We start from the raw sequence: 24736 nt of genomic DNA on the forward strand, positions 1-24736 counted from the left end.
GTTTAGGTTGCTGGACAAATCCAAGGATAAAACTGGCCTGGACCTAGTGATGGGCAATTCCAAAAGCAAGCTGAATGTGAGAAGTTCACTCACAGAGAACCCTAGTGTCAAAGAGCCTCTCTACTTGGGAATGGCTCAACCCTGGTTCAGCTGTAAAGAGAGCACATCCTTGGCCTTTTTTCCCCCTTAAGTCCGGAAACTGATGATCTGGTCAGCTTAGGAGAGGGAGGGAGGGAGGAAGATGAGAGAGAGTGAGAAACCTGTTAATAGCCGGTGCCAATTTAAAGAGAGAAGGAAAGGGCTTATTATATACGTATATGCTAATATTATTCCTAAAGCCAATTCTGATAAATCCTTCGGGAAAGAAAGAGATGCAGCCATCTGTTAATGTGGCTTCAGCTTCTTTGTTTCCAAATGTTACAGCTGTCACCAGACCAGCCATTCCACTTGGGGTGGGGCCAGGGGGTTAGAGGGGGAACATCTGTCCACTAAGGACACCACTAAACAGCAACAAAATCTTGGGGCGACCCCTCTCTCTTTCCTCGAGTGCTTTCGCTAGCCGGTCCTACTTCCCCACTCCTTTGGGAGTTTCCTGTTCCATTACGTAGGCAAGAGGGCGAGAGGTCCCAGCTTTCATAATTGTGAGTGGTTTGGCTGGGTGTGTACGTGCGAGTAACTGTGTGTGTGTGTGTGTGCGCGCGTGTGTTGGGGGAAAGTGGAGCTTGCTACAAGGGGCTTAGAAAAACTAGTCGCCAATTTAAAATATTTTCGGAGTGTTTGAATGATATTTTAAAAGCTAATCCCACTCTCAAATTCAGCGAAATGAACAATACAGATAAGGAAGATGAAGAGGGTGGAAAACCCACACAGCGGAATGGAGCTGTCCATGCCGCGGGAGTGACAGGGGAGCGCTCAGAGGAAAGGAGCTCTGCAGAGAAAGTCACTCTGGCTCTTCTCTCTCGGTCCACCAGCCGGCGACGCTTCTTCTGTAAAAGCATTCCTAGAAAATAACCCTACAACCGGGAAGGGTAGCGATCATTGAGCGCAGTTTCCAGGAGCCGGTCCCCGCAGCCGGGAGAGGTCCCTCTCCCCCCGCGGCTGGCGCGGAATGTGGCGATCCGGCCCGGCGCGGGGGATGACTTCATGCGGCCGGAGCTCGGCGGCGGGAGCAGCTGCTGCAGCTGGCAGGTGGGGTGGGGGCCGGCCGAGCTGACCACGCACAGACCCGGCGCGGCGGCACTGCGGCCCCGGGGCAGCCGGCGCCGGGGACATGCGCTGATTCGATCCCTCCGGAGAAGGTAAGCAGCCCGGCTATTATTAGCCTCGGCTACACTGCGCGGTGCTTTCTGCTTGGTTAGTAATGGGTTTTGTAATACAGAGGGAAGACGGGGAATATCCCTGCCGCCTTCTGCAATGGGAAAAGGAGCAACAACTGGAATTGAAATGTTAATCAGCCAAGTGCTCGAGATTATTGGAGGAGCGGTGTTACTGGGCAAACAAAGAAGGCGGTCAGCCTCTGTAATCTTAAAATAATCAACCATTGCTATGCCACACTCGCTTAGATATTGAAGAGGATTCAGAATGTAAAATAATTTGAGTTGCACTTTTACGTTGCTACCTTCAACCTTCGCTTGGTTAATTTCTGGTTTGCGAGCAGCAGGTTCTTGTCAGCAGCCTGGAGAAGTAATCGGAAATCTTCCCTCTCCTTTTGCCTTCCTCAGTCTTCTCCCTTTCCAGTTAGAATGGGTCTGCACGTTTCAACGTCAAACACCCACTTCAATACTGAACCTTTAGAAAGAATCTCAAATTAGAGGAGAAACTTACCTCCTGGAGTTCAGCAGCACTTGTCCCCACTTCTCCCTTCATTTACCATCTTCTCTTGTCAATCATTTCATTGATTTCTCCCCCCACCCCGGGGATGCTGTGCCCATTAACAAGCCAGCTCTTGTCAGCTCCTGTCCACCACCTCTGTTCCGTGACTGATTTTTCAAGGACCCAGAAAGGGCATTGCCTTATACCACGTTTGGACTATTATCTATGTCCTTCCCCAAAATGCATGGCATGAAAAATCCTTTAAGCCCAGTACCAACATGGTTTCCGATAACTCCCTTCATTGTAGTCACTGCAGCTACCAGATGGGTTTCGAGGACAGCAGAATCAGTTGGGGTGTGAGAAAGAGGGATATACCTACATATTTTGCTCCATGTGCATAAGAATAGGTGGAAGTAGAAATGCGAATGTCAGTCTATCCCGTTTTTCTGGAAGCTTTTTTAGTCCAGCTAGGTTGTGAGACTCCTAGCTGGGTAGGGTATGGGGCAAGTCCTCCTGCAAAAGCAAGCAGTGTGTTTGTCCTAGGATTCCCCCAATAACCTCAAAAGAGTTTCCAGAGAGGCTTTTCCCACAGACAGTCAGAAAGTCAGGGGAGGTGGCCAAGGTAAACCTCAGGTTATTTGGGCATCCTCAAGTTAGTCTCCCCTTTTAGGGGTTCTGACCTAGGATTTCCCCACAAATGCCTTGCTGCTGAGCTCAAGTGCCCATTCTTGTTGCCCATCTAGGTATGTACAATTGAATGATATTCTGTGAAATGGTGAAGATTGCTATGGTGGGGATTGCAAATGTGCCACTTCACCAACAGAGAACAGTTGCAATAAGCCAGACTGTGTGGTGTCTGTGTGCCAATATTCCATTTAAAAAGAGATTTGTTATCTTTAAATCTGAAATTAAAGAGACAGTTTGACTCAAAAGGCCATGGGTTTTATTTTAACAAATCAAAATAGGAAATCAATGAAAAAGAGGGCCAGGGTTTATAGCTAACCTTCTCACCTTCTTTTTTAAATATTGCTTTTAGAACAAGATACTGGTTCTGAAAAATCATGTTACTTCTATTATATATCATTATTGTTTTTCTGATTACAAATTCTCTATTTATAAATACACTTTGGAAAGATTTGAGTTGGTTTCTTTGTCTCTATCTTCAGTATATGAGGCAGAAGGAGTGGAGGGGGGTGGGCAAATCCCTCTCCAAATGGCCCACTCAAAGAACTGTTCCCCGGACCATGCAAACCTCTGGACCAAGATTTTTTTGGCTTGCTGTTATTATTATCTTTAAATGTGGTTTGGGTTTGAAATATTAAATTTTCAGTGTTGTAAAATTTTGACTCAGGCACACCAACTAGAAGAGAGAACAAAGAAAAAGAATAGCAAAACTATTTTCCACCTTTCTTACCTAATTGTAAAATATTTAATTATATGAATAATTATTCTGAATAAGAAGTGAAAAACATATTAAAATAATAATTCATTTTTAAGAAAGTAGCCCAAGGTTTATGAAATACAAGTTAGTGCAATTGATCTTAAGTACAGTAAAAATTTCTGTAATTTTAAAAGGTGTTTTTATGTTGAATATTAGTACATGAAAATATGCTAATGATGGTTAGAAATTGAAATGTCTGTTACTTGGTTTCTGAAGAAACGGAATTCTTTGGCAAGAAATGGGTCAGGATTAGGGGACTGGAGCCGCCAAAGCTGGCATCATACCTGCCAGTGATTTTATAGGTGAGATGAATGCATTAAGTTATGGATTAGGGTTGGAGAAACCTTCTGGGAAAGAAAGAAAACAAGATAGAAAATATAATTTGTTATTTTAGTGCAACTAAGATAATTAAATTTAAGGTATTTCTGAATTTGGACTTCGTTTTATTTAAACAATTTCTGAGGAAAGTTTCTAAATTCAAAGCCCTAGGTAGAAATAGTTGTATGATTTCCTAACTGAAACTGATTTTTGACTGTATTTCCTTTTTTAAAAACGTTTCCCAGAGAAAGGAAAAATTAATTGCCCCGTGTTAAGGAGGAGTAATACCAAATAGAAGGATGTACGCTATTAGGTGCTAAATGAACTGTAGGAACTATTTTGTAGATTTGACAAAATAGAATTGAAATCTATCTGTTGCTTTCCAATCACGTAAAAAAAAAAACATTTAGTCTGGTGGGTGGACAGTGTTATCAGTCATTTAAGACTTGAGTACCGATTTAGGATTCAAAGTTGCCCTCTCCTTACAAAAGGCATTTTCTGGTGCTGCATTACTGCCATTAGCTACAATTGAAACAGACTTATCCTGAGATTTTGAAAAACAGAAAAAGAAATAGTAGGATTAATAAGGTTTTGCCTCCACTGAGAATGGGTAGAAAAAGTGCTGTTTTTGAAAGTTATCAATGGCCTCTTAATTGCCAGATTTCTGCACTGTTTCAACCTGTTCTTTCGGTCTTTATTTTTAAGTTCTCTTCTAAGTTCTTTTTTTAAAATTTTACTGCTTAGTGTTTTATTCACTAAAATAGCATTTTTAATTGAAGTATAGTTGATGTGTAATATTATATAAGTTACAGGTGTAAAATATAGTGACACAATTTTTAAAGGTTATAGTCATATACTCCATTTATAGTTATTATAAAATATTGGCTATATTTTCTGTGCTATGCAATATATCCTTATAGCTCATTTTATAATAATAGTTTGTACCTCCTAATCTCCTATCCCCATATTTTTCTTTTTTTTAAATTAAATACTTGTGTTCAAAAGTACTATTAATAAATAATATATAAAGAGATATCTCTTTATCTAGTTTCTCACTAATCCCCTTAAATTGCCTCATGACCAGCCTAGAACAAGTGATATTTATTTGTAGTTTGTGCCTCATGATATCACGACTATATGTCTTCATTTGTTCCTTTCACTCACCCTGCTACACGTTGAAACCTTGCTCACATCATACACTGCCTCTTCCATGAACCCTTCCCCATACCCACCTTCTTTCTCATTTCAGATGTGTTTCTCCCTTGTCTAAATTCCTATGGCACTTTCTATTTTGGTCTGTCCTTTAGTTTGAACATGATTTGCTGTTCTAAAATAACCCTAGAGAGCAGAGTCTTTGACTAACAACTTTTTATTACCTGCAACTCATAATACAGTGCCTAGCTATGTATATGCAAAGTAGATGTTCAGCAATTTGATTTTAGTGAAGAAATTAGCTATTATTTTCCAGGGGTGTATACCCACCTACTCTAATATCCAAGTTAGGCTCTAAATAATGTGTGCAAGTACATTTTAGTTTAAAATCCCTATATAATAATATAGTGAAAGTACATTCAAACAGTCATATTCAACAGAAGTTATTGTGAGCTTACATGCCCTTAAGTGGATATTGGCTCATCCGCATCAAACAGCATAGTAAGCATTACAAAACAAAACTTTAAAGAAGACATTGTACCAGCTTTCAGTATGCTTTCATTCTACTGAAAATAAGTAAGCAGGGGAAGATGTCTTGCATAAATAAGTACTAGTTTTAAAGCACTCTGCGAGGTACTTTCATCTATGGTATATAATTTCATCCTTCTACTATATGCTAATTTTACACTGAGACTCAGATATCTTACCTAAATGGCAGAGATTCTTTCCACATTAACATGCTGTTCTTTGAAGTGTTAATGAGTGAAGGAAAACTATAAAAACATAATCAGAGTAGTTTAAAATTGTTTTGTGAAAAGGCTTTCCAGTGCTTTTTAAACTTTTGGGTCATAACATCCCCTTTAATAATTCAATAAAGGCTATGCATCCACTCCCCAAGTACATACACAACACACACACATAGAATTTTGCCTGTAATTGCAGGTGATTACGGACCTAATAAAGCCCTCCTTTGCAAATGCTTTAAGGACATCTACACTGGGCACAGTTTTTCTTTTTCCTTGTTCTATGCTTAATATTTATTTTTGTACCTATTAAAATTAAACAAATTGTTATGTTATAGATTGAGATATAAACCTAAGCAGCTTCGTACTTTACAACTTTTCTTTTTGCATTTTTGTATTCTGTCCTTCTCTCTCACACAAACATAGAAATTTATATAAATGAGATCAAATAATACTTTTTTGTGAAGAGAATGTTTAGAATTTATTCTTAATGATTTTTCTATATATCACACGTCAGTGTTAGTTATAGTCATCGTGTTGTACATTATGTCCATAGTATGTATTTATCTTACAATTGGAAGCTTGTACCTTTGACCATCTTCCTCCAATTTCCCCTCCGCTGACCCTCTGTCTCCTGTAACCACAGGTCTGATCTCTTTTTCTATGATTGTTTTCTCTTTTTTTTAGGTTCCACATATAAGTGAGATCATATAGTTTTGTCTTTCTTTCTCTGACTTATTTAACTTAGCATAAAGCCTTCAAGGTCCATTTCTGTTGTCTCAAATGGTAGCATTTCTTTGTTTTCTTATAGATGAATAATATTTCAGTGTGTGTGTACATACATATGATATGTATATATCTATAAATATATAAAACAACCTCTTTACCCATTTGTCCATCAATGGGCACTTAGGTTGTTTCCATGTCTTGGCTATTATAAATAATGCTGCTATGAACATGGGGGTGCAGATATCTTTTTGAGTTAGTGTTTTCATTTTCTTTGGGTATATTCCCAGAATTGGAGTTGCTAGATATATGTAGTTCTAGTCTTAATCTTTGAGGATCCTCCATACTGTTTTCCATACTGGCTTTACCAATTTACAATCCCACCAACAGCACAAGGGTTCCTTTTTCTCCACTGACTGTTGGAGAACAGGATGACTATTCTAACAGGTGTGAGGTAATATCTCAGTGTGGTTTTAATGTGCATTTCCCTGATGACTAGTGGTATTGAGCATCTTTTCATGTACCTGTTGGCTTTTTGTGTGTCTTCTTTGGAGAAATGTCTATTCAGGTCCTTTGCTCATTTTTTAATTGGGTAATTTTTTTTTTGCTATTTATTTGTATGAATTTTTAATTTATTTTGGACATTAACCCTTATCAGATATATGGTTTACAAATATTTTTTTCCCATTCTATAGTTTGTCTTTTCAATCACTTTGTTGATTTTTTTTTGGTTTTTGTTTTTCTTTGCTGTGCAGAAGCTTTTTAGTTTGATGTAGTTCCATTTGTTTATTTTTTATTTTGTCGTTTGTGTTTTCAGTGTCATATCCAAAAAGTCATTACCAAACCCATGTAATGAGCTTTATTCCTATGTTTTCTTCTGGCAGTTGCATAGTTTCAGGTCTTACATTTGAGTCTTTAATCCAATTCAAGTTAGTTTTGTGAGTGGTATAAGATATTGGTCCAATTTCATTCTTTTACATGTGAATATCCAATTATCCCAGGGTTCCCTTGTATGTAACTTCTCTCTTTTCTCTTGCTGGTCTTAAAATTCTTTCTTTGTTTTTGACTTTTGACGATTTAATTGCAATGTGTCTCAGTGTAGCCCTATTTGAGTTCAACCTATTTGGGCTTGATTGGGCTTCACGGATCTGGATGTCCATTTCTCATCCTAGGTTTGGGAAGGTTTCATCCATTATTGCTTTAAATATACTTTTTTCCCCTTTCTCTCTCTCTTTTCTTCTTCTGGAATTCCCATAACATGAACATTGTTTAGTTTATTGTGTCCCATAATTTCCATAGGCTTTCTTCACTCTTTTTATTCTTTTCCTTTTTGTTCCTTTCACTGGGTAATTTCTAATGTCCTGTCCTCCAGTTTGCTGATTCTTTCTTCTGCATGGTCGAATCCACCTTTGAAACTTTCTATTGAATTCTTCAGTTCAGTTATTGTATTTTTAAAATCTAGTGTTCCTGTTTTTTTGATGTTGCTATTTCCTTGTCAAACTTCTTGTCTTGTTCATGCATTGTTTTCCTAATTTCACTTAGTTGTCTGTGCTTTCTTGTAGTTCACTAAACTTCCTTAGGAGGATTATTCTGAATTCTTTGACAGTTCACAGATCTTCATTTTTTTAAGGTCAGTTATTGGAGTTTTATGACTTTCCTTTGGTGGTGTCATATTTGCCTAATTTTTGTGATCCTTGATTCCTTACATTGGTATCCGCATATTTGAGTAATTGGGCTCTTCCTCCAGACTTTACTGGGTATTATATTCAGTAGTAGTAGTAGATAGGGCTAGGAATTAGTTTCGTGGCAGAGAATCAGAGCCTGTATAGGACCTGGCTCTGGACAGGACCCAGAGCCTGTATAGTTCATTGTTTGGGAACCCAAATCAGGCCAGAGTGTGCACTTAATTCCCTGGTCAGGTGAGGACACTGGTTTTGCCCTGCAGATGGGGGAGGCCACAGGCTGTGCTGTCTGTTCAAGTGCCACTGTATCTAGGGCTGTTTAATGGCTGTACAGCTTCCCATGCTCTCTGGTTAGGTTCCCCAGTTGGACATGCTGAAGGCTGTATTCAGTGATGAGTAGGGCTATGAATTAGATTTCCTGCCTGGGTGCAGCAGGAGAAGCAGCTCTAAAGCCAGTAAAGCTCTTTGTTGTCTTAACTCAAGCTGATCCACACCCCACGTTCTGTGTCTGAACAAGGCCACTGGCTTTGCTTTGCAGACTATCAGCTCTGCCTACCCTTCTCTAGGCTTGAGCACTGCTGGGCCGCACAGTTTCTAGGAGTTGTCACCAATCCTTCTAGTCAGATGGGCCACAGCACATCCACAGCAGATGGGATGGGGCTAGTCCCAGTTCCTTTGCCTGGGTGGGATGAGGACGGGCCACTGCAGGCTACTCTTAATTTCTCAAACAGGCTCCCCAGTTGGGAGGAGCTGGGAGCTACTCTCAGCCTTGGATATGAATTAATCTCCCTGCCTGTGCATGATACAGGATCCCTCCACACCTGGTACTGGCTCTTTTTTGTACCAGAGCCAGTGATGAGCTCTGGCTGCCTGCCTCTTGGCTGGAGCGGCTGGAGCACGACTGGGCCAAATAGCTTCCAGGATTTATTGCCAGTCCTTTTGGTCAGATGGCCAGAAGACACTCTCCACAGTGGGTGGGCTGTGACTCTGCTCTTTCCCTGGGTATGGGTAAACCAGGCTCAAGGGCCAGATGCGTATCAGGTGGATCTGTACCCTGCTGAGTTCCCTGGTTGTAGTGCCCCACCAACCTGGCTCTGTAGATAAGCAAAGATGCCAGTTGTGATCACTACTTGGGCACTGCAAGTATGAATTCCATCTGTCACAATCCATGTGCTGGCTGTTGCATGCCCCTTCCCCCTTCATCACAGTCCAACTTTTAGTGGTCAAACTCTGCAGATTCCCCTGCAATCCCAGTGGAGCAGATTAGAGCAGTGGCTCCCACAAAGCAACCCCAATGCTAGTGGTGGTGCTTGCTGTCCCCCAGTTCTCTTCTCCTACTGGAGGAACCAGAGATTCATGGGAGACCTCACCCATGGTTCTCCCCTGGCCTGGGGTAGGGGCAATGTGATCAATGTGTAGCTCCTTCTCTCACCCTTCTAATGCAGTCTGTCTTGGTCTCTGTGGTGCACGGGGGTGCTTCAGCCTCACCTCCATGTTCTAGGATCCTCTCAAATAGTGTCCTGTTTCCAAATAATTGTTAGTTGTTCCTCCTCGGGGGGGGGCGCGGAGCCAGGAATGACCTTGGTGATGTCACCCCACTCTGGGCTTACTTTGACAATATGTGTGTCCTTTATAGCCCAGACATTTCTGGTACTTGAAATGAGGTTCTCCTTTTATTGTTCTCCCTGCTTTTGGACCTAAAATGGGAGCTCTTCATTAGCACTGGCACAAAGGCTGCTGAGATGACTAGGAAGCAAGTGCCAAGGAGAAGAGTGAATCAAAGAACTTTGATTCATGGAAAAGGAATCCCAGAAGGAGCTCTAAACGTTACACATTCCAAATGATTTATTCAGGGTTTTCCAATCAAAACCATTTTTACAAAAAAGAAACAGTTCTCAGACTTAGAGTACTATACCGCCAAGTATGTAGAAGAACATTGCCAGCAGTTGAGTGGTGTGGTCTACTTTGAAATATATTCAGTTTTCTTAGGATGGACATATGTCTACTTCAAAGTTACTATTTCTTTCTAGTAATGCTGTCTACAGTAATATATTTGCTTTTGCCAAGTTAAGAAAACAATGACATCCCTCCCAGGTTCTAAAACAATTACCAGCATAAAAATACATTAAAATTTTTAGCTGATACTTAAGGAAACCAGTACTAGCTAGCATTCCTACTGATGCTAGTATTCAAAGAGAGGCATGACAAAACCATTAATCTAGAAAAAACCGGGTTGGAAAGATGGAGAGAAAGAACTCAAGGTGACTACTTAAGCTGTTGCTTTCTTTACATGTCCCCAAATATGATAATAACCATATAAGCTCCTAAAATAAGTGCAATTTTATGCAAACTTCATAATACGCCTAGTATGAGGTAAATTTTTACTTTATTTTATAGTATATTTTTAATTTTGGTAAAATGTCCCATAATGTAAAATTTACCATTTTAACCATTTTTAAGTGTATCATTTATTGGTATTAAGTACCTTCACAATGTTGAGCAACCATTACCATTATCCATTTTAAGACCTTTCTTATTATCCCAGACAGAAACTGTACTCACTAAACAATAACCCCTTATTTCTCCCCTCCCCTTAGCCTCTGGTTAACTCTATTCTATTTTCTGGGTTTATAATTTACCTATTCTAACTACCTCATATAAGTGGAATCATACAATATTTGTCCTTTTGTGTCTGGTTTCTTTCACTTAACGTAATGTTTTCAAAGTCCATCCATGTTATAGCATGTATCAGCATTTCATTCCTTTTTAAAGGCATACAATGTATAGTGAGTTTTAGTTGCAAAACACTTTTAGTACATTGTGTTTCTATTATATTAATGATATCTAGCATATATCACTACCATATTACCTTTTGTAGATGCCCAGTAATGTGTACTATGAGTGAGCCATAATTTCAATTCAGCCAAAACCCACTGATAAACATTTATTAAGTTCCAAACAGTTTTATGATTTCAAGAAATGTGGTAATGGACATAGAGGTTCATGTCTTTATGTGCTGGAGCTTTTACTTTTGATGCAAGAATTCTTGGAGTGGCATGGAATGGTATTGTTGGGTCAGAGATTATGCAGAGACATTTATAATTTGAATACATACATTGACTATAAAAACCATAAACTTCTTCAACAGATAGTATTCCTATATTTTATGTAACCATTTATAACTATCTTAAAAATGAATGCAAGTAATATAAGGGAATCTATTTAATGTGATTTGAGCAAGGAAACATTCTCACTTTTTTCATTTCTAGTTCATGGAAGAAAATTCCTATACACAAGTCTTGAAATATTTCAAGTCTCTGGATCACACATTTCATCATTTCAAAAATATTACAGAATACATCACGGATGTCAGTCAAGTCTTGTAACAACAGTGTAGAAAACTAGTAACATTTATAGCTAGTTTTTTTTAAGCTTCAGCAATGGATCATTTCTATCCAGCCTAATCTAAAATTTTAATTAGATTAATTTTTAAAATAAAAAGATTAATTTTTAATCTAAAACTATTTTTAGTTCATATTTATGTACCTGCATTATGGTAAATATTTTATTTTGTTGTTTTTTTTAATCTTAGTTTCTCTTTAGAGTATCTTTTAAAATTTATTTTGAAACAGAATAATTAAAGCCCAAAGATGAGAATGTCTCATTTAAGCTAAACTAAAGAATGTTGGAATAGCTGAAGTATGAACACAATTGGCAAAACTTTTCACTACCCTCCTTAGAAGAAGACTGTTTTGATTTGCATGGTCCAAGAAAGGAGAAACAGATAACTTGCTGGGGATTGCAACCTGCTTTACTTAAGTTAGACATTAACAGGCTAAAAGGGCAAGGATGAAGCAACATGTTTATAACATAGTTTTGAAAAGCTACTTAAAGGTGAAGGGTTGCAATAACACAGACAGACACACCCTAGACCTTTCACAACAATATTTTAAGGTATGCCTTTTCTTTGGTTGATAGGGATGGAGGGACCTATTAATAAACATTTCTCCTATTTACTTTTGTCTTTATTGCTGTTTAATCAAACTCTCATTAAAAAACAGACATAAAACAAATAAGCATTCTGACTTTTGCCTGAATAAGCAACAACAAGCTCACATCTTAAACAATGGACTGCGATGGCTATGAGACTGAGGATCCTTGGTCATTGCAACAGTAGCGGCAACACAACCTGCTTTGTTCCTTCTGTTGTATACTGCAGAATCTGAGTAAATAGAGAGAAGTCAATGATACCTTTAGTGCCATTTCTTACACTCCTCTCCATGATCTTTCACACTCAGGTTCTCTGGTAATCTCAATGTAGTGAAAAACAACCAGGATGCTAATACCCTCTATCCATTGACAAAACTTAATGCTTCTGAGACTTGTAGAAATAATGTTGAATCTGAATTGGTGGTACCCAATAGAGTCACTAAGAATAATCCGTCAGACTCACCAAATCCAAATTCAGATTTAAAGGCCATCAAATTTTAAAGATTACGAAGATTTTAAGATTTCAATATTTGTTATATATGGTCATATGTAAAAATTTAGAAAAGTAAAATTATATGTATAGGTTTTTAATTATAAGCTATATTCACTGGAGAATTAATGCATTTTTAAAAGGATTCATTCTGAAAAGATTACATTAGCACTTTTTTTAAACCACTACCCTCAAAAATAAATTGTGACAAATCATTGTTCATCCAAGTTTATCTCTCATCTCAAGGAAGTGAGTTGTTCTTGGGGAAATTGCTTTCATCTAATTTGTGCTTTCCTGCAGTGGATCAAGCTGAAGTGAAATGGGGCTGACATTCTTAACTATTATTACGCGCCCACATTTACCAGAATTACCTAATGATCAGTACCGAAGAGTTTTATAATAAATAAATATGTATGTACTGAGAGTCTCCACTGATAAAAGTTAGTTGAGAAATGGCTGGTGATCCTGTAGAAGAGATATCTAGATTATATTTCTTACATCATCTCCATATTAGAAAGCAATCCAGGATTGCAAAGCAAGACATGAGACAGTAGCATTTGGTGTATTTTATAAATGTTTAGATTTCTAGGGAGCTTATTGGTATCATATATTATGGTAAGCACGCAAATGTAAACTGTTACTTTAAAATAGTAAAATATCAAGAACATAAAAATTTCTGCAACTTAAATGGTCAGTTTGGTATTTGGCTTTATTATAGGCATTTGCAAGATATTAATTAAACAACCAAATGAACCAATACCATTTAATTTTGAAAACTGCCTTCCTAATACAAAAGAATTGGTATTCTATACAAGTTCCTTGTGATTATTTTTGTAGGTGTGATGGGAATGAATTATGGATGGCACTACCCTTTCTTGTCTGAGGTTTTGGTAAGGTGGAAATTAGAGGTGACGGACCTTAAAGTTTGAGCAGTTCAAGACACTCAACCAGTAAGTCAGAAAGAGAAAGACAAATACCGTATGCTAACACATATATATGGAATCTAAGAAAAAAAAAATGTCATGAAGAACCTAGGGGTAAGACGGGAATGAAGACCTATTAGAGAATGGACTTGAGGATATGGGGAGGGGGTAGGGTAAGCCGTGACAAAGTGAGAGAGTGGCATGGACATATATACACTACCAAACGTAAAATAGCTAGTGGGAAGAAGCCGCATAGCACAGGGAGATCAGCTCGGTGCTTTGTGACCAACTAGAGGGGTGGGATAGGGAGGGTGGGAAGGAGGGAGACGCAAGAGGGAAGAGATATGGGAATATATGTATATGTATAACTGATTCACTTTGTTATAAAGCAGAAACTAACACACCGTTTTAAATAAATAATAAATAAATAAATAAATAAATAAATAAAGATTTGGCAATTAAAAAAAAAAAAAAAGACACTCACCAAGCACAGTCCATTTACCCAGGACAAGAAAACATATGACATTACTCTTCTTTTTTCAACCACAATGGATTTGAACTTTTAGAAAATTGAAAATGCAAGATACAGATTTTATTTATTTTTTAAAGTAATTTATTTATTTCTGGCGGCGTTGGTTCTTTGTTGCTGTGCATGGGCTTTGTCTAGTTGCAGGGAGTGGGGGCTACTCTTCGTTGTGGCGCGCGGGCTTCTCATTGCAGTGGCTTCTCTTTTTGCAGAGCACGGGCTCTAGGGCATGCCGGTTTCAGTTGTTGCGGCACAGGGGCTCAGTAGTTGTGGCTCACGGGCTGTAGAGTGCAGGCTCAGTAGTTGTGGCGCATAGGCTTAGTTGTTTTGCGGCATGTGGGATCTTCCCAAACCAGGGTTCAAACTCGTGTCTCCTGCATTGGCAGGCGGATTCTTAACCACTGCACCACCAGGGAAGCCCAAGATACAGATTTTAATAAGAAAATATTAGTCAACAGTTCTTTTATCTCTATGTCTTTTTCTCTCATTGATTGTGAAGCATACAATCATAGAGAAAGCAAACTCTACATCAGTTGAAAATTTTTTCCACCTGCATGCATGTTATAGTGGATGTGTAACATCTTCACACGGTTTGTGAAATCATTATTTCACCACAAAAATTAAATATGACACTAAAATGATCTGACACTAATTAGTCCATTGAATAAGGGGAGGAGGATTGGCATCTTGGTCATCGTTTAGAAGAAAAAATAATCATTAACCTGTTAGGCAAAATACTTGTCTTTAAATTATCCCTTAATAAGTATAATAGAAAATTAAATAAAATGGCAGTACAGTGTTATGAAAGGAAAGCAATTGGGTTGATCTCAAAATGAGTGAATATAAAAATCAATGTTTTTTGTTTAGTTTGTTAATAATTTTATTCTTAAAGCTCTCAGGCAGCTAGCTTTTGGTCATTTTTAAGATCAAAAAGTTCTAAACATTATTTTTAAGGTATGCAGATCACTAGGCCCTCCTCCCCTCCTTTCTCTCTTTCTTTTAATTTTTAAATTTATTTTGGGGAGTTTTGGCTACCATTTATGTTCTAATCATGTTTTTCAGGAAGTGAATTTGAACTTTGAACCTCACCTAGTTTGAATCCTACCTCTATTGTTTTCTATCTCTATGACTTAGGGTAAGTTACTTAAACACTGTGAATTGTTTCTGGATATTTAAAACAGGAAAATCACAGGGTTGTTGCGAAGATGAAAGAAGATAACATAAAAGGGAACTTACTGCAGTGTTTGAGACATAGTAAGGGTTAGTAAATATTTCCAATTTTTATCTTTCTAATTCTCGTGAGCAGTTTACAATGAGATCTCATTACCACAGATTTTCCCTAAAATTATGAACCTTTTCCTACCCCTCTCCATTTTAAACCAAACCTTGAAATGACTGAACCTCATAGGAAGACGTCTCAATGCAGATAATCCCAGTAGCAGGAGAGGTTGAAGCTACCACAATGCAAAGTTGTCAGGCTCCGATCTGGCAGTAGCTGTGGGAATTAGTCTTAGCTTCTATTTTTAACTCTGCAAGGAGTTGATTGGATGACCTGGGAAAACTCAGTTGGCATCTTATTTTCTTTCTGAATTGTACCATTTGTCTAATCACTCTTTTCACTGACTCATTATCAGAAATGATATCAAGGTTGTTGAATAAGGGTGTTGATTTCAGAAGTAATGTTATAGAAAATGGGAATTGTTCCCTTTCTTAAAAGCAGTAGTTGACAATTTTATTTTATTTTTTTCTGATACAGTGTTGAAGTTCCTGGGAGAGGGCAACTTTAATTTATAAAGAGTTGTTAACATTCACTTCCTCTAACAAAAGCCTTTAAAGGTAATGCTACTAATTATCTGCCTTGTACCCCAATCTTTTTTTTTTAATATGTAACTGTTGAAGTTTTTTAATGTTAATCAATATCATTAAGTTGTCCAAAAAGGAAAATTAATCTGTTACTCCATTGTACATCATACACAAAGGAATCTTCTTGGTATATATCTTTCTATTTTACTGAATCTCAATGAATTTAGAGAGTACATGTAAGAATTTTAATATTCAGAGTCTTATTCATAAATGTGCACTACTGAGTAGATACAATCACTAGCAACACCTTTAAACTGAAATCAAAAATAGAGCCTCAATTAACGTGAAAACTTTAGTACCAGAAACACCTGCCTATAAAAACTGCACTGTTAGTACACAGACGAGCTTTAGTATGATAACAATTTTGTTGGGCTTAAAAAGCACATAATTTTACATTTTTTTTCTTATTTGACTTTTTATCATTATGTGGACAATTTAGATCTAAGGAAACAAGTACAAAAACTGCCTAAAGCCTTCCATTTAATATGTAAGCCATAGTTGTCCACAAGAGAGAATTTTGTGGTGATCAACAACTCTAGCCAAATCGGCAATGATTTATTTCAGTTGGTAGAGTCTAATCATGTGTACCTAACTATGCACTTTTCAGTAAAAAGTGTAAAACATTTTTAGTGGGAAGTTTGTCCTGAATTTCCAAATCAATATTTTTAATCCCTGTTTGAATACTGAATTCATTAGCTATTCACCAAAGGCTTGAGGCATAGATTTGGGGCATAATCCGCTTCTAAGATGAGACGTAGCAAACAGTCTAAATTCCTGTTTTAAATATACATGTGCATACACGTATACACATATATTGTACAAACATTTATATACAGACATTCCCCGAATTACAATGGTTCGACTTACCGATTTTTCAACTTTACCATGGTGCAAATGTGATACTCGTTTAGTAGAAACTATAGTTTGAATTTTTTCAAAGTATACTTCGAATTTAGAGTAGAAACTATACTTTTCCCAGACTACTGATATGCAGCATGATGCTTTCTTGTGATGCTGGGCAGCAGCAGCAAGCCACGCCTCCCACTCAGCGACTGGATCACAACTGACACGTTTAACAACCGTTCTGGTTTTCACTTTCTGTACAGTATTCAATAAAACAAATGAGATAGTCAACAGATTATTATAAAATAGGCTTTGTGTTAGATGATTTTGCCCAACTTTAGGCTAATGTGAGTGTTCTGAGCACCTTTAATGTAGACTAGGCTAAACTATGATGGTTGGTAGATTGGGTGTAGTATAAGCATTTACACTTTCTGATATTTTCAATTGATGATGGGTTTATCAGGATGCAATGCCATAGTAAGTTAAGGAAGATCTGTATTTTATGTGTATTATATAGATTAATTATATTTAGTCAATTATGTGTGTAAATATATACATGCATATATATGCATGTATATATGTCTGTTTTCATGAACATTTGCCTTCTATTTCAAATATTTGATTATATTTATTTATTTTTTATTTGATTATATTTAAAATAAACAGACAAGTTCTTGGAGAAGCATTTGAAGAATCTTTGTTTCCAGAGTCAAGTTTCGCAAAGAAAACTTATTTTTTCACTAGCTGTTTATTTTTCGATAGTTATTTTTTTTTTAATTTCAAAGTGATTCTTTAATATATGAATACGAATATGGATTTACTTCAGGTGCTATATATGTTATTTATACATATGTGTATTTATATATATTTAAATGTTTTTAAACCTGATCTTATTGGGTTATAACTACTATCCAATTATGTGAGAATAGTGATATTGTTGCTTTTCAGCTTGGAACATGCTTCTGTTTCATTTGATTATATTTTATCCATTAGGTGCTCTGGCCTTCCATTAGCTCTTTTGCTTTGAGGAATACATTTTATAATGCATTAGAAATAGTCTTCTATTTTTCATGCCATAATTTTCCAGTGTCTCACAAAATCCTAATTTGGAATGTTCTGACTTGAACAGTATTTCAGAATAGAGACTTGTCCCTTTCGGAATCATCAGATCTGTTGGTTAGGTACAGTATTTCTTATTTTTTCTGTTGGAGAAAGGGAGGAAGGAAACTGCACTATGGAACTTTCCAGTTTTGTTTTGTTTTGTTTTGTTTTTTTCCTTACATTTATACCAAAAAGATGCACTCTTCTAGTAAAACTAGAAACATGAGAGTGGCAGTTACATAGTTCCAAATTAGGACAACCTAATATACTGTAATTTTTTCAAGTAAGAGAATAACCCAGGTAGTATACTATTAACTAGATTTTTTCAAATAACCATTTGTTTATTAATAATTCTATTATTTTTCCATTCTTAGTTTCTTTTTTTTTTTTTTTTTTTTTTTTTGCGGTACGCGGGCCTCTCACTGCTGTGGCCTCTCACGTTGCGGAGCACAGGCTCCGGACGAGCAGGCTCAGCGGCCATGGCTCACGGGCCCAGCCGCTCCATGCCATGTGGGATCGTCCTGGACCGGGGCATGAACCCGTATCCCCTGCATCGGCAGGCGGACTCTCAACCACTGCGCCACCAGAGAAGCCCAGTTTCATAACATTTTTACACAAAGGTTTATATTAACAAATGGCATCAGTTGTATTGTTGGTTTTCTCCTGTGTTCTGAGTAGTTCTATAATTTAAAAATGCTTAAAGCCCAGACTTCTCAACTAGAAAACATAAGCACAGTAAAAGCAGTGTTTTTAAAATTAATTCTGGAATATATTTCTCTTGAGGGTAAAGACATATAAGATTACAGATGTGTATGTTTGGATGCTTTATAAATAAAAGTAATATGATTAATCATGTATTAATTTATACTACCAGAAATTCCCTCTAAATCCTTTCTAGGACACAAATATTTATGACATTTCTATATTGTTCTCATTTTATTATTTTAATGAAATATTATACAGGTAGTATTTCATAAAAACACTGCATCAATTGTAATACTAGTTTAGGAATTTTAATTTGGTATGTAAATATACTAACTTCTGTTGAAATTGCTATAGCTTAGGGTCAAAATTAATTTGAAGGTTATTAGTGTTATTATTCTGGTTTTTATTAGCTGCCGTCTCAAATTAATTATAAAGACAAAAATGTCCCTGGCTTAGAGTTTCTGCACTATTAATGACATACTGAGATGTCTATTGGGTATCAGTAAATGATATATTTTAGAGCATAACTTATGAAATGACTTGCCGGTTGGCAGACCACCTTTGACAATAAAATATATTTGATAGTCTACCTTTGCAAATTCATTGTACCACACAAATTTGATCTTGGTAATTGACATATGACTATTAAGCTTCAATCATTCTCTATAATATTCCTATTACCAATTATTAACAGAATAAAGGGGAGATAACAATTCTATAGTATTTATTCAGATTTTTATTTAAAGTCAAGTATAATCTATATTTCTATAGTGCTTTTTTTATCTAACACCTCACTTAAGTAGAAGGAAGTGTTCTAGAGGTTTGTTATCAGCTTTTAAATGAAGTAATCTTTAACTATCTTTTATTTAAAAATACTAAAAAAAAGTTTCATGGTCTTTAATTAAATATAAATATTGGAATTGTCTATGAAACTTTTGAAATGGTCAATCACATAAAAACATAGGGATATCGTTTAAAGCAGGGGTCCACAACCCCCTGGCTGTGTTAGGAACCGGGTCGCACAGCAGGAGGTGGGCGGCTGGTGAGCCAGCGAAGTTTCATCTGCTGCTCCCCATGGCTCGCCATCGCTGCATTACAGCCTGAACCAACTATCCTCCCCCACCCACTCTGTTGGTGGAAAAATTGTCTTCCACGAAACCGGTCCCTAGTTCCAAAACAGTTGGGGATCACTGCTTTAAAGCATATGCTTTAAAGCATATGAATTTCTAATATATTTATTTAGGATATATATGCTGAACTTTTTTTTACATAATAGCTCATAGGTAACCTTCACTATTAAGTATTTTATGATGCTTAGAATCGGAAACAATACAGAAACTAACAAATTAAAATTGTTTTTTGTAAAATGTCAAGTGAGAAGAGAAGAATGTTAAATAATAAATACAGCATATTCACAACTTGGTTTTGAATATCACACATATAGAGAAAAAAGAACCAAAGAAAATTTAAAAAATATTTATCAATGGTTAACTCAAGAAATAAGAGAGTCAGGGTGACCTTTACTTCCTCCTGTTCTAATTCTGTATTTCCAAATTCATTGCAATATGTATGTATTACTTTTAGAACTGTTTAAGAAGAAATGTGCCAGTTCGAATAATTATTTTTTAACATCTAAACATTGCCGAGTGTTGTTAAAATGTTTAGTTTTTATGTAGCTTTCTGGAAGATCTAGCTGGCCATAAAAAACTGAATATATTAGAGGAGGGGGAGTTTCCCCTCATCTTGAAATAATAATGATAAATAATATTTTTAAAGCATTAAATAATTTTCCAAGCTATTTTGTATACATTTTCTCCTCAGACCATCCTAACTCTCTAGAGTTGGTAGAAAAAGGATTATACTCATTTTACCCAGGGTGGGGGTTGGAGGGTGGGAATTGAAATTCATGAAGTTTAGCAAATTGCCCATTTAAGCCGTGCACAGTTATTAAGTGGGCAGGGCCAGAATTCTAACCTGTTTCATGCCATGGCCAATCTAGTGCTTTCCTCTATCCTGTAGGAACTGGACATATTTAAGAGGTAAGCACAAAAATGGAAATAGGTCTGAATCTTGCTCTAGTTACAAATTTGCCTTATAGACCTCACTGGAGCCTGAACCAGGAAAATCTATATGAATTTCTTTCTTCAACCCAAAGAAATGGCCATGTTAAATAATTCCTAGGTTTAATTAAAAAAAAATCTATACTGTCTGTTTTTTCACCATATTCCAGTTTGTGTATCTTGTGTCTATCAACGTCTCCAAAGAACCATGCTTCTTACCTAAAGGATTGCATTGCTTAATAAACAAACATTGACAATTCTGATGCTAACCTGAATTAAATAATATACCAATCATTTATGAGATCCGCCTTAGTATTTTTACGCTTCTGAAATATCATCTCTATAACCTGCTTTTTAAAATAGTCTGACACCTACTGAGTACTCTTTCACTTCCTACAAGAAATCAAGAAAAATAAAGCATTTGTGTTTTTAATTTTAGTGAAGGTTTCTTGATTTAAGAATTAGTCATTTAGTGTCATTTGAATTTCAAGTGTGCCTCAAATACTTGAGGCTCTTTCTGTATGACTTCTCCAGAGTTTCCACATATATATCATCAAAGTACTTTCACTTGGGATTAGTAAAAGAAAAGGTTTATTTACTACTATTTCTCAGTTTTCTTCATTTCAAATATTCAGTGCCTTGTCAAAAATAATATTATAGTCTTATACTGTTCATTGATAACAGATAATACCAAGAAATTGTGATTCTGGTTTTCAGTTAAAAAAACAAAATGAGAAACTAAAGAAATAATTACTATAACAATTTTTTTCTTCATTTAGCTAATCAGATATTCACATCAGTGAGTGTTAGATTTTGAGACTATGAATCCCAATGCTAAATGTTTTATATATTCAGAGAAGTGAAAAATAATAATTATTATGCTTCCTCTGTGCTAAATACTGTTTTAAAACCAATTGGAATCCCCCCTCACAACAATCCTAAGATGTAGGTACTCTTTTCACCTATTTTACAGCCGGACAAACTGAGGCACAGAATGATTAAATTATTCATGGTCACACAGCTAGTAAGGCGCAGATACGGTATTTAAAATCCAGTCTGTTTTTGTGAGAGTCCACATTCCCAACCCCTGTAATGAAAGCCTGTGACCCCTACTATTTGCTATATACCCATTGACTTGCTTTGTGGAAAGAAAGGGAGTGAGGGAAGAGGAGGGAAACGGAGGGAGGGAAAGAGGAAAAGAAGGCGGAATGGAGGGAGGCAGGAGAATTGTCAAAATTCTGCCAGCTTGTTGCTACTGTGTGTTATGTCTTATAATAAGGTTGAAATTAAGGACTTGTAGAGATTTACATAGAATAAATAATTTTAAATTTCCTTAAGGGAAGTCTCTGATAATATTATCAGATGGAGACAGCAAGTGAATTTCTGTTTAATTCTGTTCATAATTAAAATGCTATAGCAGGCTCATATTTGGAACAAACACAGTTCTGGTAATTCTCATAGTAATAATTCTACATTTTCTTAAATTTGTTATCATTTTTTCACCCTCAACACTCTCAGCTTATTTAATTTTAGTACCTATTCTTTTTCAAAAGTCCATAGATTTTAGTTAGGCTTAAATCATAGGAAAATTGAAGAAAATTTAGAGCCTGTAACAGAAGGAAACCACCCTCTTCCCACCCCGAGCCCAGCTCTGTCCATTTCTATCAGAGCTACTCCACCAAGAAAGGAGGAATTATTCTGACTGGTCAGATTCATGACACATTCTATTACATAGGGTGACTGTGTTTGTTTAGAGGTACACAGCAACAGTTCCACATTTCTTCTTGTCCGTTGCCTGGTCCTGTGAAAGCAGGTAAGTGGAGTGAAGATCCTCAAAACCTAGACCTCAGTCTCTTGTTTCTGCTCCATTCCATTCACCAGGGTGAGCTTAATCCAGCAGAAGAGTGAGCTCTTCTGTGTTTCACTGGATGTTTCCATACAGATGAGTCAAGTTCCATTTTGAGCCTGGAAAATCTTGCATGCTCTCTCATCAACTTCATCCTTTTCTGAGTATGTACTCAGAAAATGGTAACATGCCCCCAGTAAGCCTTTACCACAGCTCTGACTCAGGGTTATTAGGAAGTAATTCCAAATCTCAGACATGTTCTGTATTTTAATCAACAGATAATTTGTACTTTTAGTTAACATTTACTCTCGATTATTCACGTGTTCTTATGCAGTTGGAACCTATTTCTATCTTCATGTGCTTAAAGCTAGGATGAGTACGGATTTTAATCAAGATAATTTAGAAATTTTATTAAGTGTTTCCTATGTGGCAGGCACTGTTCTAGGTACTGGTGATAGAGTGTTAAACAGAATGGTTACAATCCACACTCTAAGAAAGGGTACTTAACATTAAAATTCAAATAGGAAAGATGTACAGAAATCATATGCAAAACACAAGAGTCAGTTTAATATGCATGGTTGGCATTTTGGGGATAGAAGAAATCTAACACAAGGAGTTTTACAAGACTGATGATATATAGTCACTTCAGTTCAACTTTGTTTTATTTAAAAGAAGCAACTTTTTTTCAAACCAAGTAAAAAAAATTATTGACAGTAATTTATATATATAGCTTTAACTTTATATATAACTTTATAGTTCCTTATTTAGTGAAGAGAGGGTGCTTTGACTTATGATATAAGGCAATTTCAGTATTTTGATAAACTAACCTTCAGCATTTTAGAAATTAAGCTTTTACATTGGTGGAAATTCTGATATTTGCCCATCAGTTTTATTTCATGCCTCCAAAATTAGATTAGATTTTCCAATTTTAAGTGAAAAACTGGCATATTATCAGTTGACACTACAGTTCCAAGTTTTATCATAGGAAAAGGTGGGTGAGAGGAATCCCCAGTTCAAAATCCTATCCAAATTTGAATTCTGAAAGTCTTTTTTTGATTGATTAGTAGATGTTGGTATCACATTATTTGCAATGACAGAGGACATTGTCAAGTTGTTATTAGCATTCATTGCAGCACCAGCTTCTGAGAATGTAGTAGTTTTTTTTTAAACCACGTTTTCTCCTCTTGATCCATGACTCCAACTCTAAAAATATCTTGACTCATTCATACATCATACATTCAAGAAATAATTACTGATCGCATATACTATTCCAGATACCAAGCTGGTCACTAGGGATTCAAAATGACTAAGGCACAGGCTTGGCTGTCAAGGAGACCCCAAGGTAGTGAATCTTTGCTTCTTACTCTTCAAGTGGCATTGATCCTGTGTAATCAGAAGTAATAGGGAATTAAGTAGCATTCATATTGTAATTAAATGTAGATAGAGCCAGATGATTTTCCAAAATCAGGTTTAATCAGAGATAGGGCAAGAATGTTCTTTGGGATTTTTCCTTGATGAGCATTGTTAACTATCCTTGAGATGCAATAGTAGAAGTCACTGAGTAATTTATCAGTTTGGTATCCTATGGGAACCAAGATGAAGGACGTTTTCTCCTTTAGGCACTGACTTTCTACAGAGATAGCGAAGGCGCTTCAACTTTCCCAGACAAGAAATCACCAGTAAACAGCAGTGATGGTAGAGGTGGGTTATTTACTACCAGGGGGTTGAGAATATTAGTGAGCTGTATTTTGACCACTTGTCAAACATTTTGACATCTTGGAACAGAAAATGTTATTTAAATATAAAAAGCATTTTCTGTTGAATTGCTGTTAGTCATCCCTATGAGGAAATGACCTATTAAGTAATAGATGGGGAATAAGATTGATTTCTGCTAGAGTCCTTAAAGTAGCTACATGTTTCAATTTGTGGGTTTTTTTCAACCATTTGTAAGTTACCACAGTAAAAACCCCATGTAAAAAGCTATCTGAATTTACTTTCCAGCATTCTTTCCTGGGCTTTCTCTATCTTTCCCCCTCTCCCTCTGTCTCAGATCAGAAGGAGAGCAATGGGTCTGAAGCTTTAGCGAGAATCAGAAGGCTTGTCAAAACAATGATTTCCGGAGCCTCAGCTGGGAATTTGCATTTCCAACAAGTTTCTAGGAGAAACTTCTGCTGCTGTTACTTATTTGATGAACCACTGCTCAAGTAAAAGGAATGGGAATTTAGGAAGTAGAAAGATGGAGAGCTATGAAAAGCTGAATGAAGTCAGCCTCTGATCTTCTTCACCAAGCTGCCCAAGCTATTGGGAAGATCATCACTAGTGCCCCAGGGAAGCGTATTGAAAGTCACACCAATTAGAATGGGCATCATCAGAAAATCTACAAGCAACAAATGCTGGAGAGGGTGTGGAGAAAAGGGAACCCTCTTGCACTGTTGGTGAGAATGTAAATTGATACAGCCACTATGGAGAACAGTGTGGAGGTTCCTTAAAAAACTAAAAATAGAACTACCATATG

The 24736-nt window shown here is 36.6% G+C and overlaps 1 protein-coding gene across 2 annotated transcripts in view; it reads left to right on the top strand.

The window, feature by feature from the left end:
- The first annotated feature begins 1133 nt into the window (after positions 1–1133).
- PKIA (cAMP-dependent protein kinase inhibitor alpha) overlaps positions 1134–24736 on the top strand; it is a 95735-nt gene continuing 72132 nt past the window's right edge. Inside the window, exon 1 of one of the 2 annotated variants that reach the window (XM_060287347.1) lies at positions 1134–1298. The gene's annotated coding sequence lies outside the window, so the exon portion shown is untranslated. The remainder of the gene's footprint in view (positions 1299–24736) is intronic. The other variant, XM_060287346.1, reaches the window with a different exon arrangement.

Source organism: Globicephala melas, chromosome 17 (assembly GCF_963455315.2).
Source record: "Globicephala melas chromosome 17, mGloMel1.2, whole genome shotgun sequence".
In the NCBI taxonomy this organism is placed as follows: Eukaryota; Metazoa; Chordata; class Mammalia; order Artiodactyla; family Delphinidae; genus Globicephala; species Globicephala melas.